The 11864-nt window shown below is 30.0% G+C and overlaps 1 long non-coding RNA gene across 1 annotated transcript; it reads right to left on the reverse strand.

Moving 5' to 3' along the window:
• Positions 1-1043: 1043 nt before the first annotated feature.
• On the reverse strand, positions 1044-6524 carry LOC107860966. Its single transcript, XR_001671681.2, has 3 exons — positions 5997-6524; positions 5750-5919; positions 1044-1401 (listed from the first exon to the last, which is right to left on the reverse strand). It is a non-coding gene; the product is annotated as an uncharacterized LOC107860966 (long non-coding RNA).
• Positions 6525-11864: the final 5340 nt, after the last annotated feature.

Raw genomic sequence — 11864 nt, forward strand, 5'->3', positions numbered from 1 at the left:
ATTGGGTCAAGTTTTGTAAATAATGCTATTTGTGCCTAGAAATAGTGAGGTTTTGCTTGCTTAACAAAGTATACTTCTTCCAATGTTTCAATTTATTTGGTCTAAAAAAAAAGAGTTTGTAAGAAAATATAACAACAATAATGACATAACTAGTGTATTCTCACAAAGTGGATTCGGAAAGGATAAAGTAGACGCAATCCATATCACTAACTTCGTAGATGAGATAGAGATGTTCTTTTTGATTAAAAAAATTAATTATTTGAAGGACAAGTCATCGCCACATCACCATTTTGCCATTATGTATATGTCATAGGAGAAAGCCAATATTTTATTACGAAAGTCTCAACTTTTCGGATCCCATATTTTAAGTAATAGTTATTAGAAGAATAAAAATATAAGAAACGGAAAGAAAATCATGAGTTGCTGCAAATCTCAAGTACAAAGGAGAGTTTAAATAATTTTGAACAAATTACCTGACGTAGGAAACATTAGGTATAATTGTATGACAACTAATATTTAAAATAATTATTATTTGTAGTTAAAGTTCAAATTAAATAGTTAAATATACGTTTCTTTTGTATTTGCATATGTAAGCGAATTTTGAAGCTCATATACAAATTTCTAATTTGTATTAGTATATTTAAGCAAATTTCAGGGCTCATATATATTTTCAACCTAAAGTAGCTATTATTTTGTAGCTTCGTTTTATAATTGCACGAACATTAGCTATGCCGCCTCATTTATTGTCTAACTATTAGTTATTTCTGAAATTGACCTTTTAATTTTTCAATTTTGGGGTAGAATTAATCAAAACCGTCTGGGCCTTGAATTCATGAAGTACTATGTTTATCTGAGTCATTGTTGCAAAACTCTCAATGGAATATACCTTTGAACTATTTGACAGATCAAACCGGTAACATTAATAAACTCTCACAAGTTCTAAATTTTAATTTTGACATTCTGGAAATCAGTTGAGATAAGCTTACAAGTCGCATTTACGTCTCTGATTATGCAATGAATATCATATTAGAGCTGTCAAAGCATGATTCTAAGTTCCCAACATCATTAATCAACGAAAACCGTTCAAACACTGTAAAGTTCCATAAAGGAACTACCAGTGAGAGCAAAACAGAGAAAGAAGGAAGAAACTATTTTATTGAATGAAACTTGAAAACCACCAACGCTACTCATGGTTGTATATATACATGTTCTCTTAGCTGTAACTACCTCTGACTAACTCTAACTAACGCCAACTAATGAAGTGACTAACTGGTCAACTGGCAATTAGTTGATTAGTCCTCAACACCCCCTTCAAGCTGGGCACACTGAAGATACTGATCATGCCAAACTTGGACAAAAGATGAGAATGTTGTAGGCTGCTCAAACTCTTTGTCAATAAATCTGTCATTTATTCAGAAGACACTAAGTAACAAGTGTTGGTTAATCCTTATTGAAGTTTTTCTCGAGTAAAATGACAATCACTACTAGAAAAAATAGAAAAATCGACCACATGTGGTCGATTTTTCTTCTTTTGTGACCACAAAACCAATCAAAAGACGTGGTTGGAAAACTAGTGGTAGCTTTTTTAAAACCGACCACATGTGATGGAAAACTAGTGGTAGCTTTTTTAAAACCGACCACATGTGATGGTTTTTTATATATATATATATATATATATATATATATATATATATTTAAAATTCAATATTATTTGTTAAAAAAAAGGAATTTTTAAACAAAAGGGACCACTAGTGATCGCTTTTATAAATTTAATAAAATTTTGAAAAAAATCGACCACATGTGGTCGGTTTTGTATTTAAATTATTTAATTATTTTAATAAAAGCGACCACATGTGGTCGCTTTTGTAAATTAATTTAAATATAAAATCGGCCACATGTGGTCAATTTTGTATATAAATTAATTAATTAATTTAAACAAAAGCGACCACATGTGGTTGGTTTTTATTTAATAATTTATTAAATAAATTATTTTTAATTAATTATAGTAAACCGACCACATGTGGTTGGTTTTTTGTAAACTTTTCCAGAAAAAACGACCACATGTGGTCACTATTCTGGAATTTTTTTTATAAACCGACCACAAGTGATCGATTTTTTGAAAATTTTTCAAAAAAAACGACCACATGTGGTCAGTTTTTCTGATAATTTTGTAAAAAAAATAACAGCAAATAGCTACGCTACATTCCATTATACAATATAGCCCACCAATCATTTAACATACAATCAACCACCATAAAAATACAAACATTAAAAATCAAATTATTTACAAAATTTATCGAGGTTTCAAATTCAAGCTATAAAACATACAAAAGACTAAAAACTACAACTCATCATCCCTATCCTCATTCTCAGCCTCACCTATTCTATTATCAATATTTCGTTGATATATTCAGCTATAATTAGGTTCCATCTACACAATCAATCACATTCAAGTAATTAGTTCAAGTCACAAAAGTTCACCTTTCAAGTACCTACACTTAAAATATTTTCAAGTCACTAATTCACTTTACAAGCTACCAAACTAAATTTAATTTAAAATGAAAAGTTCACATTTCAAGTACCTACACTTAAACATTTTCAAGTCATTAATTCACTTCTCAAGTGACCACACTTTACTAAAATCAAAACGCCAGTTCACATTTCAAGTACCTAAATTAAAAAAAATTCACTAATTCATAATAAAAGTACCTATACTTAAACATTTTCGAGTCACTAATTCACTTCACAAGTTACCAAACTAGACTAAATTCAAAATAAAAAGTTCACATTTCAAGTGCCTACACCTAAACATTATCAAGTCACTAAGTCACTTCACAAGTTACTAAACTAAACTAAATTCAAAATGAAAAGTTCACATTTCAAGTGCCTACACCTAAACATTATCAAGTCACTAAGTCACTTCATAAGTTACCAAACTAAACTAAATTCAAAATGAAAAGTTCACATTTCAAGAGCCTACACCTAAACATTTTCAAGTCACTAATACACTTCACAAGTTACCAAACTAAACTAAATTCAAAATGAAAAGTTCACATTTCAAGTACCTAAACCTAAACATTTTCAAGTCACTAATTCACTTCTCAAGAGACCACATTTTACTAAAATCAAAACACAAGTTCACATTTCAAGTATCTAAATTCTAAACAAAAGTCACTAATTCATAATTCAAGTAACTACAATTAAACATTTCAACTCACTAATTCACTTCACAAGCTACCAACTTTTACCAAATTCAAAACAAAAGTTCACATTTTAAGTACCTATACCTAAATATTTTCAAGTCACTAATTCACTTCTCAAGTGACCACATTTTACTAAAATCAAAACACAAGTTCACATTTCAAATACCTACACTTAAATATTTTCAAGTCACTAAGTCACTTCACAAGTTACCAAACTAAACTAAATTCAAAATGAAAAGTTCACATTTCAGTGCCTACATCTAAATATTTTCAAGTCACTAAGTCACTTCACAAGTTACCAAACTAAACTAAATTCAAAATGAAAAGTTCACATTTCAAGTACCTACGCCTAAACATTTTCAAGTCACTAATTCACTTCACAAGTAACCAAACTAAACTTAATTCAAAATGAAAAGTTCACATTTCAAGTACCTACACTTAAACATTTTCAAGTCACTAATTCACTTCTCAAGTGACCACACTTTACTACAATCAAAACACAAGTTTACATGTCAAGTACCAAAATTTAAAACAAAAGTCACTAATTCATAATTCAAGTGACTACACTTAAACATTTCAATTTACTAATTCACTTCACAAGTTACCAACCTTTACTAAATTCAAAACAAAAGTTCACATTTCATGTACCTACACCTAAACATTTTCAAGTCACTAAGTCACTTCACAAGTTACCAAACTAAACTAAATTCAAAATGAAAATTTCACATTTTTAGTACCTACACCTAAACATTTTCAAGTCACTAAGTTACTTCACAAGTTACCAAACTAAACTAAATTCAAAATGAATAGTTTACGTTTCAAGTATCTACAATTAAACATTTTTAAGTCACTAATTCACTTCACAAGTTACCAAACTAAACTAAATTCAAAACACAAGTTCACATTTCGAGTACCTAAATTCCAAACACAAGTCACTAGTTCATAATTCAAGTAACGAATCCTAAACATTTCAAGTCACTAATTCACTTGACAAGTTACCAAACTTAACTAAATTTAAAATAAAAGTTCACCTTCAAGTAACTACCTTTAATCACTTTCAAGTAACTGATTCATTTATAGTATAAGTCAAACAATTGAACAAGTATAATAAAGCAAATAAGTAGAGACGGCCATGTCCCTCTCACACCATATAATCATCACAATTCACTTCACAAGTTATCAAACTTTACTAAATTCAAAATAAAAGTTCACATTTCAAGTACCTACACTTAAACATTTTCAAGTCACTGATTCACCTCTCAAGTTACCAAACTTTACTAAATTCAAAATAAAAGTTCACATTTCAAGTACCTACACTTAAACATTTTCAAGTCACTAATTCACCTCTCAAGTTACCAAACTAAACTAAATTCAAAACTAAAATTCACATTTCAAGTACCTACACTTCAACATTTACAAGTCACTAAGTCACTTCTCAAGTAACAACACTTAACTAAATTAAAAACACAAGTCCACATTTCAAGTACCTACACTTAAACATTTTCAAGTCACTTATTCACTTCTCTAGTGACCATACTTAACTATATTCAAAACACAAGTTTACATTTCAAGTACCTACACTTAAATATTTTCGACTCACTAATTCACTTCTCAAGTGACCACACTTAACTATATTCAAAATAGTAGTCCACCTTTTAAGTACCTACACTTCAATATTTACAAGTCACTAAGTCACTTCTCAAGTGACCACACTTAGCTATATTCAAAACACAAGTCCACATTTTAAGTGCCTACATTTAAATATTTTCAAGTCACTAATTCACTTCTCTAGTGACCACACTTAGCTATATTCAAAACACAAGTTCACCATTCGAGTAACTACATTTAAATATTTTCGACTCACTAATTCACTTCTCAAGTGACCACACTTAACTATATTCAAAACATAAGTTCACCTTTCAAGTACCTACACTTAAACGTTTTCGACTCACTAATTCACTTCTAAAGTGACCACACTTAACTAAATTCAAAACACAATTTCACCTTGAAAGTACCTACACTTAAACATTTTCAAGTCACTAACTCACTTCTTAAGTGACCACACTTAACTAAATTCAAAACACAAGTCCACATTTCAAGTACATACACTTAAATATTTTCAAGTCACTTATTCACTTCTCTAGTGACCACACTTAACTATATTTAAAACACAAGTTCACCTTTCAAGTAATTATACTTAAACATTTTCGACTTACTAAGTCACTTCTCAAATGACCACACTTAACTAAATTCAAAACACAAGTCCATATTTCAAGTCCCTATACTTAAATATTTTCAAGTCACTTATTCACTTCTCTAGTGACCACATTTAACTATATTTAAAACACAAGTTCAGCTTTCAAGTAACTACACTTAAATATTTTTGACTCACTAATTCACTTCTCAAATGACCATACTTTAGCAAATTCTTCACATTCATGACAATTTAAGGTGTAAAACAACACAAAATCTAATTTTTCTACACTAAAGAAACAACTAAAGGATGATCAACCGTATAATAATTGAAGAGAAAGAAAGAGTGATACCCCGTTCTTGGCCTCAACAGGATGCTCATCATTAATATGGCAACATAAACCAACAATATCAAAATACTCAGAACAAAAGCAACAATGAAACTGCTTTCTTATATCAACATCCACATCAAGTTCCTTAAAACCCATTAACATTTTCGCCTCAAGATTCTCCCATTTCATTCCTACACCAGAATTAACCACATAAAAATCCAATCTTTTAATTCCAAAAATCAAAACAAAAAGTACAATAAAAACTCACTAGATCAAGATTGAAAAGCAGATTGATAACGCCTGGAAGCAGAAGAAAGATGATCACTTCATGAATCAGCAACATCCATATTTGCTTCACTGTACTTTTGAATTTTTTAGTCGATAAAGCTAGATTCTGAATTAAAACAGTAAAATTCAAGTACTCCGACTCAATCTTTAGTTTACAAACCCTAAGAATGTGTTGGGAAAGAGCGGTATAGAGAAGAGTGGGTTGGTAATTATATGAATTGTGACAAGTGTTAGTGTGTATGTGTGTAGCGAAGGGAAATGAGTAGGATTTAGGTGTGAGAAAATGACAATAAATGGATGAAAATGGTGAGAGTCGACAGTGGCGGATTTCGCCGGTGGAGGATGGTTTTGTTTGGTTGGTGATGTTGAGAGGCGATATCTTGGTGGAGTGGTGGTGGTAGAGGCGATTGAGGAGAGTGTGGTGATGGACTCGCCGGTGGTGGAGCAGTGGTGGTGGTGGAGCAGCGGAGAGAGATTGTAGAGAGAGATGTGGCTATTTTGTTGGAATGAGGGAGATTAAGGTTTGTTGTTGGTTTAAAAGGAAAGAACGAGCTGAATTGATCTCAGCCGTTGGATCAGCTTTGATCAACGATTGAGATTAAATGATTTAATAAATGTATCAATAATGTAAAATAAATAATATAATAGTAAAAAAACAAATAATATAATTATTCTCAGATTAGTTATGAATAAATCGCGGAATTAAAATCAACGATAATAATAATACAAAATAAAATAGACATTTATAAATTATGAATATTTATTTTAAAATTATTGATAATGATATAATAATAATAATCATAATAATAATAGATAATGTATTTTGTAAAATAATTGTGAGTGTGAATGTTTACGAAAATAATAAAATATTATATTTGAATTGATAAATCGTAAAAAATGATAATAAAAAGTAATAAATTAATTTGTTTATATTTTTGGTTGGATTATCGGTTAATTAGATTCAGTTATCTAGCTTTTGATTACTGCATAGTCACTACATGAGATATACGGATATATATATATATATATATATATTCGGTTGGCTATCATACTTCAAAATACGTACTATATACATCGATCACATACACGATTTTATTACCCCATAATATACATCGGTTAGTTTATCTTATGTTATTATACCTTCAACAGTATACTATATATCACCTTGATCGATCGATCGCATGATATCAGTATATTCAATATATGACTGGATATATTTTGTTAGCTTTAATTTTGACTACGTATTACGTATATCACTACACAAGATATATACATACATATATATAAATATAAGCATCGAACTACGCACTACGTACATCACTTCAATATATATATATATATATATATATATATATATATATATGTATACCTATACACACACACATATATACACACTATCGACTATCAAGTTTTAAATATGTACTATATACATCACATGCGTACACGAGTATATTACCCCGTAATATAATGCGATGTATTTCATATACATACTTTGACGAGTAATTGATTAATTTGATTAGATTACATTAATGTAACTTCAACGTACAATATATTATTACTTCGATCATTTTAAATCAAGGTATTCAATATGTTTGGATAGATTCTGCTAGTTTTTGACTACATAGTTCATCAATCACTACATCATATATATATATATATATATATATATATCAACTCTTGAATACGTACTATATACATCACATACATGATTTTACTACCCCATAATAATATACAACATATTTCACATCTACTCAGATAAATTATCAGTTAGTTTATCTTGTGTTATTATACCTTCACTACATAATATATATATACTTTATATATACCTATACATATACACACAGTTACACACTATCGACTATCAAGTTCTAAATACGTACTATATATATCACATACGTATACGAGTACATTACCCCGTAATATAATGTGACGTATTTTATATACATACTTTGATGAGCTATCGATTAATTTGATTAGCTTACATTAATATAACTTCAACGTACAGTATATTATTACTTCGATCGTTTCAAATCAAGATATTCAATATGTTTGAATAGGTTCTGCTACTTTTTGACTACGTCATTCATCGATCGATCACTACATCATATATATATATATATATCAACTCTTGAAAACGTACTATATACATCACATCCACAAATATATTACCTCATAATAGAGCACATTCATTATATTCTGATGAATTATCGATTATCTATGTACGTTACATTATTATAACTGCAATAGTAGCATGATATCATTACCTCAACTGTATGATATAAACATATTCATTATACAAATATTATGTTTAACGTCATTTAATGTATATACAAAGGAAAATATTTATTTTATACATTGAAACATAAGTAAAAGATAAAGATTATGATTAATGTAATTTATTTATTTTATTTGATATATTTCTTAGTATAATTTTTTTACAAAATCTAAGTTTGATTGATTTTTATTTTTATTATATTGGTTACAGACTACCTGTGATCAGTGTAATTTCAAAAAATTATATATTCAATTTTACATATCATTATTTTTTAATAAAAATCGACCACAAGTGGTCAAAAAAATATTTTATTTTCTTAATATAAAAGTGACCACAAGTGGTCGGTATCCTAAATATTTTTTTTTTAATTCCCAAACCGACCACTTGTGGTTGCTTTTATAAAATATTTTAAATTTAATTTTGAAAATAAAACCGACCACAAGTGGTCGCTTTTTAAAATTAGTTTTTTAATTATACTTTTTAAATGAAACCGACCACAAGTGGCCGGTTTCCTAAATAATTTTATTTTTTATTTTTCCTTATTCAAAACCGATCACTTGTGGTCACTTTTATAAAATATTTTAAATTTAATTTTAAAAATAAAACCGACCACATGTGGTTGCTTTTTAAAAATAGTTTTTATTATAGTTTTAAAATAAAATCTACCACAATTGGTCGTTTTTTAAAAATTATTTTCAGGTGCAATTTTTAAAAATCAAAAAGCGACCACAAGTGATCATTTTTTATTTTTTAAAAATAAATAATAATTAATATAAAAATTATTAAAATAATTATTTTAGAATTTTAAAATATAAAAGCGATCACATGTGGTCACTTTTTTTTCAATTTTTTTTTTTTAAAAATAAAAAACTGACCACGTGTGATCGGTGTTTTTGCGACCACAAGCTGTGGACGATTTTTTGTGGTCGGAAAACTTTTTTTGTTAGTAGTGAATCTATATACTGTTTAGTGCGCTCATAGAACATAGGATTAGTTGCAATTTGCATAGCTGTCTTGCTACCACAGTAAAGAACTGGTAGCTGGACATCTAGATTTAGCTCTTCAAACAAACCAACTAACCATACAATCTCAACTGTTGTAGAGGCTAAACTTTTGTACTCTACTTCAGTAGGGCTCTTTGATATAGTAACTTGCTTCTTTGACTTCCAAGAAATCAAAGAACCTTTTAGTTTAACTAGATAACCTGTGATTGATCTTTTGGTGTTGGGACAACTCGCCCAATCTGCATCACAATACACTATCAATTTTGTGAGGGGTTGGATGGTATAAAAATGCCTGATCTTAGACATTGCTTGAGACATCTAACCACCCTTATTGCAGCCTTCATATGAGATATTTTTGGATGATGCATAAATTGACTTATACAATGAACAGAAAAAGAGATTTCTGGACTTGTAGCTTTTAGATAAAGAAGTCTTCCAATGAGTCTTTGATAAATGCTAGGGTTTTGTGAAGGTAGATTAGTAGATGTATTCCCAGTGTGTTCATCAAAATCAATTGTGGTGAACTTAACATTGATTTCCATGGGTGAGTGAACTGGTTTAGCTCCTGCCAGTCCAAGAACAGAAATTAGCTTTAAAGCATACTTTCTTTGGTGCATCACTATTCCTATTGAATTGTGAGCAAACTCAATGCCAAGAAAAAACCTCAAATCTCCAAAATCCTTGATCATGAAGTTAGTCTATAACACTTGTTTTGTTTCAATAATTAATTGAATATCATCACCTGTAACCAACAAATCATCAACATAGATAAGTACTACCACTATCTTTCCTGCCACCTTCTTGGTAAATAAGGAATAATCATGATGACTTTGAGTAAATCCTGTTGTGGCTGAGGCAGAAATAAACTTGAGGATATCCATTTGTATTAAAACGTCGTGGGACATTCATATACACTTCCTCATTCAGATCACTTTATAAGAAAGTATTGTTAACATCCATTTGGTGTATTTTCTATCCTTGAATTACAACCATAGAGATTACAATTTCACTGTAACCATTTTCACAACTGGTAAAAAAGTCTCTTGAAAATCTAATCCGTCTTTTTTATTGCAACCTTTAGCAACAAGCCTTTCCTTGAACTTATAAATTATCCCATCTGCCTTGTATTTATTCTTGTAAACCCATCTGCATCCAATTGCTTTCTTCTTTTTGGGCAAAGTGATAAGTTCTAAGTCGTATTATTTTACAGAGCTATAATCTCTACTTGCATTGCAGTCACCCATTTACTATCAACCACAACTTCATAATAAGATTTACGCTCAATTTTAAAAGAAAATTTTGAGACAAAACTTTGATATGATGACGATAAGCTCGCATAAGAAATCACATCAAAAATAGAATAATTGAAATGGTGAGCACCTCCAGGTTCCCCTGACTTGACATAGTGTTTAAGCTAAATTGGAGGCTTTACAGTCCTACCTGATCTACTGCTAGTAATAAGAGTATCAAGCTCAACTACATCTACTAGTGTTGCAGCTGTGTTGTGTGACTCAATTTCAAGAACCATATGTGTTGCATATTCCTGAAATACATCATTATTATCTAAAGGAAAAATACCCCCTCAAGAGGAGCAGAAGCAGTGAAAGGGAATATACCATCCTCAGATGTATCATCACATGACTAAAATGGAAAAACATGTTTATTAAGCCTGACATCTCTACTCACAAATATGTTCTGAGTGTGTAAATCGAATAGCTTGTATCTTTTGTGATGAGAATTGTAACCAAGAAGAACTGAATTGACAGCCCTGACACTAAATATATCATGCTTGGATAGGTTGGTTGCATAGCATTCACAACCTATCACTCTGAGATGTTGAATATTAGGTTCATAATTATATAGCATTGCAAAAGGTGACTTGTTACCCAGCATATTATAGGGAGTCTCCCCAAAACCTTGAAGGCAAAAATCCTTGAAATTTAATTACGCTGATAGTTTTCATGATGTGTCTATGCCTTCTCTCCACAATACTATTTTGTTGTAGAGTGTAAGGAAATGCACATTGATGAATGATCCCATGAGATTGAAACAACTCACTACAACTTTTATTGACAAAACTCTAACCCATTGCCAGTTCTTATTACCTTAATTTTGCAATCAAATTGAGTAGACACAATAACAGCAAATCTTTTAAGCAAAAAAATGACATCATATTTAAATCTTATAAGAAACTCCCAAGTCCACTTGGTATAGTCATCAACAATGCTGAGATAAAACTTCACACCATCATATGTTTCAATTTTATAAGTCCCCCAAACATCCATATGCAACAACTTAAACATAGTAGTAGTGGACTTAGTATTGTTAACAGGAAACACTCAAGTCTGTCTAGCAAATGGGCATACATCGCAAAAATCTAAGTGAAAATCAGAATTATTCTTGAAATATGTAATCCTTCTAATGACCTTTATAGAAACATGACCTAATATCTGGTGCCAAGTTATTGCATCTACTGTTCCATGTATTACCAATGATTTTCTGGGAGCTTCATCATAATGTGGTCTCTTCTCTTGTAGTGTGTATAACCCCTTCTTTTCATTATCAACCG

Source organism: Capsicum annuum, chromosome 2 (genome assembly GCF_002878395.1).
Source record: "Capsicum annuum cultivar UCD-10X-F1 chromosome 2, UCD10Xv1.1, whole genome shotgun sequence".
NCBI lineage: Eukaryota > Viridiplantae > Streptophyta > Magnoliopsida > Solanales > Solanaceae > Capsicum > Capsicum annuum.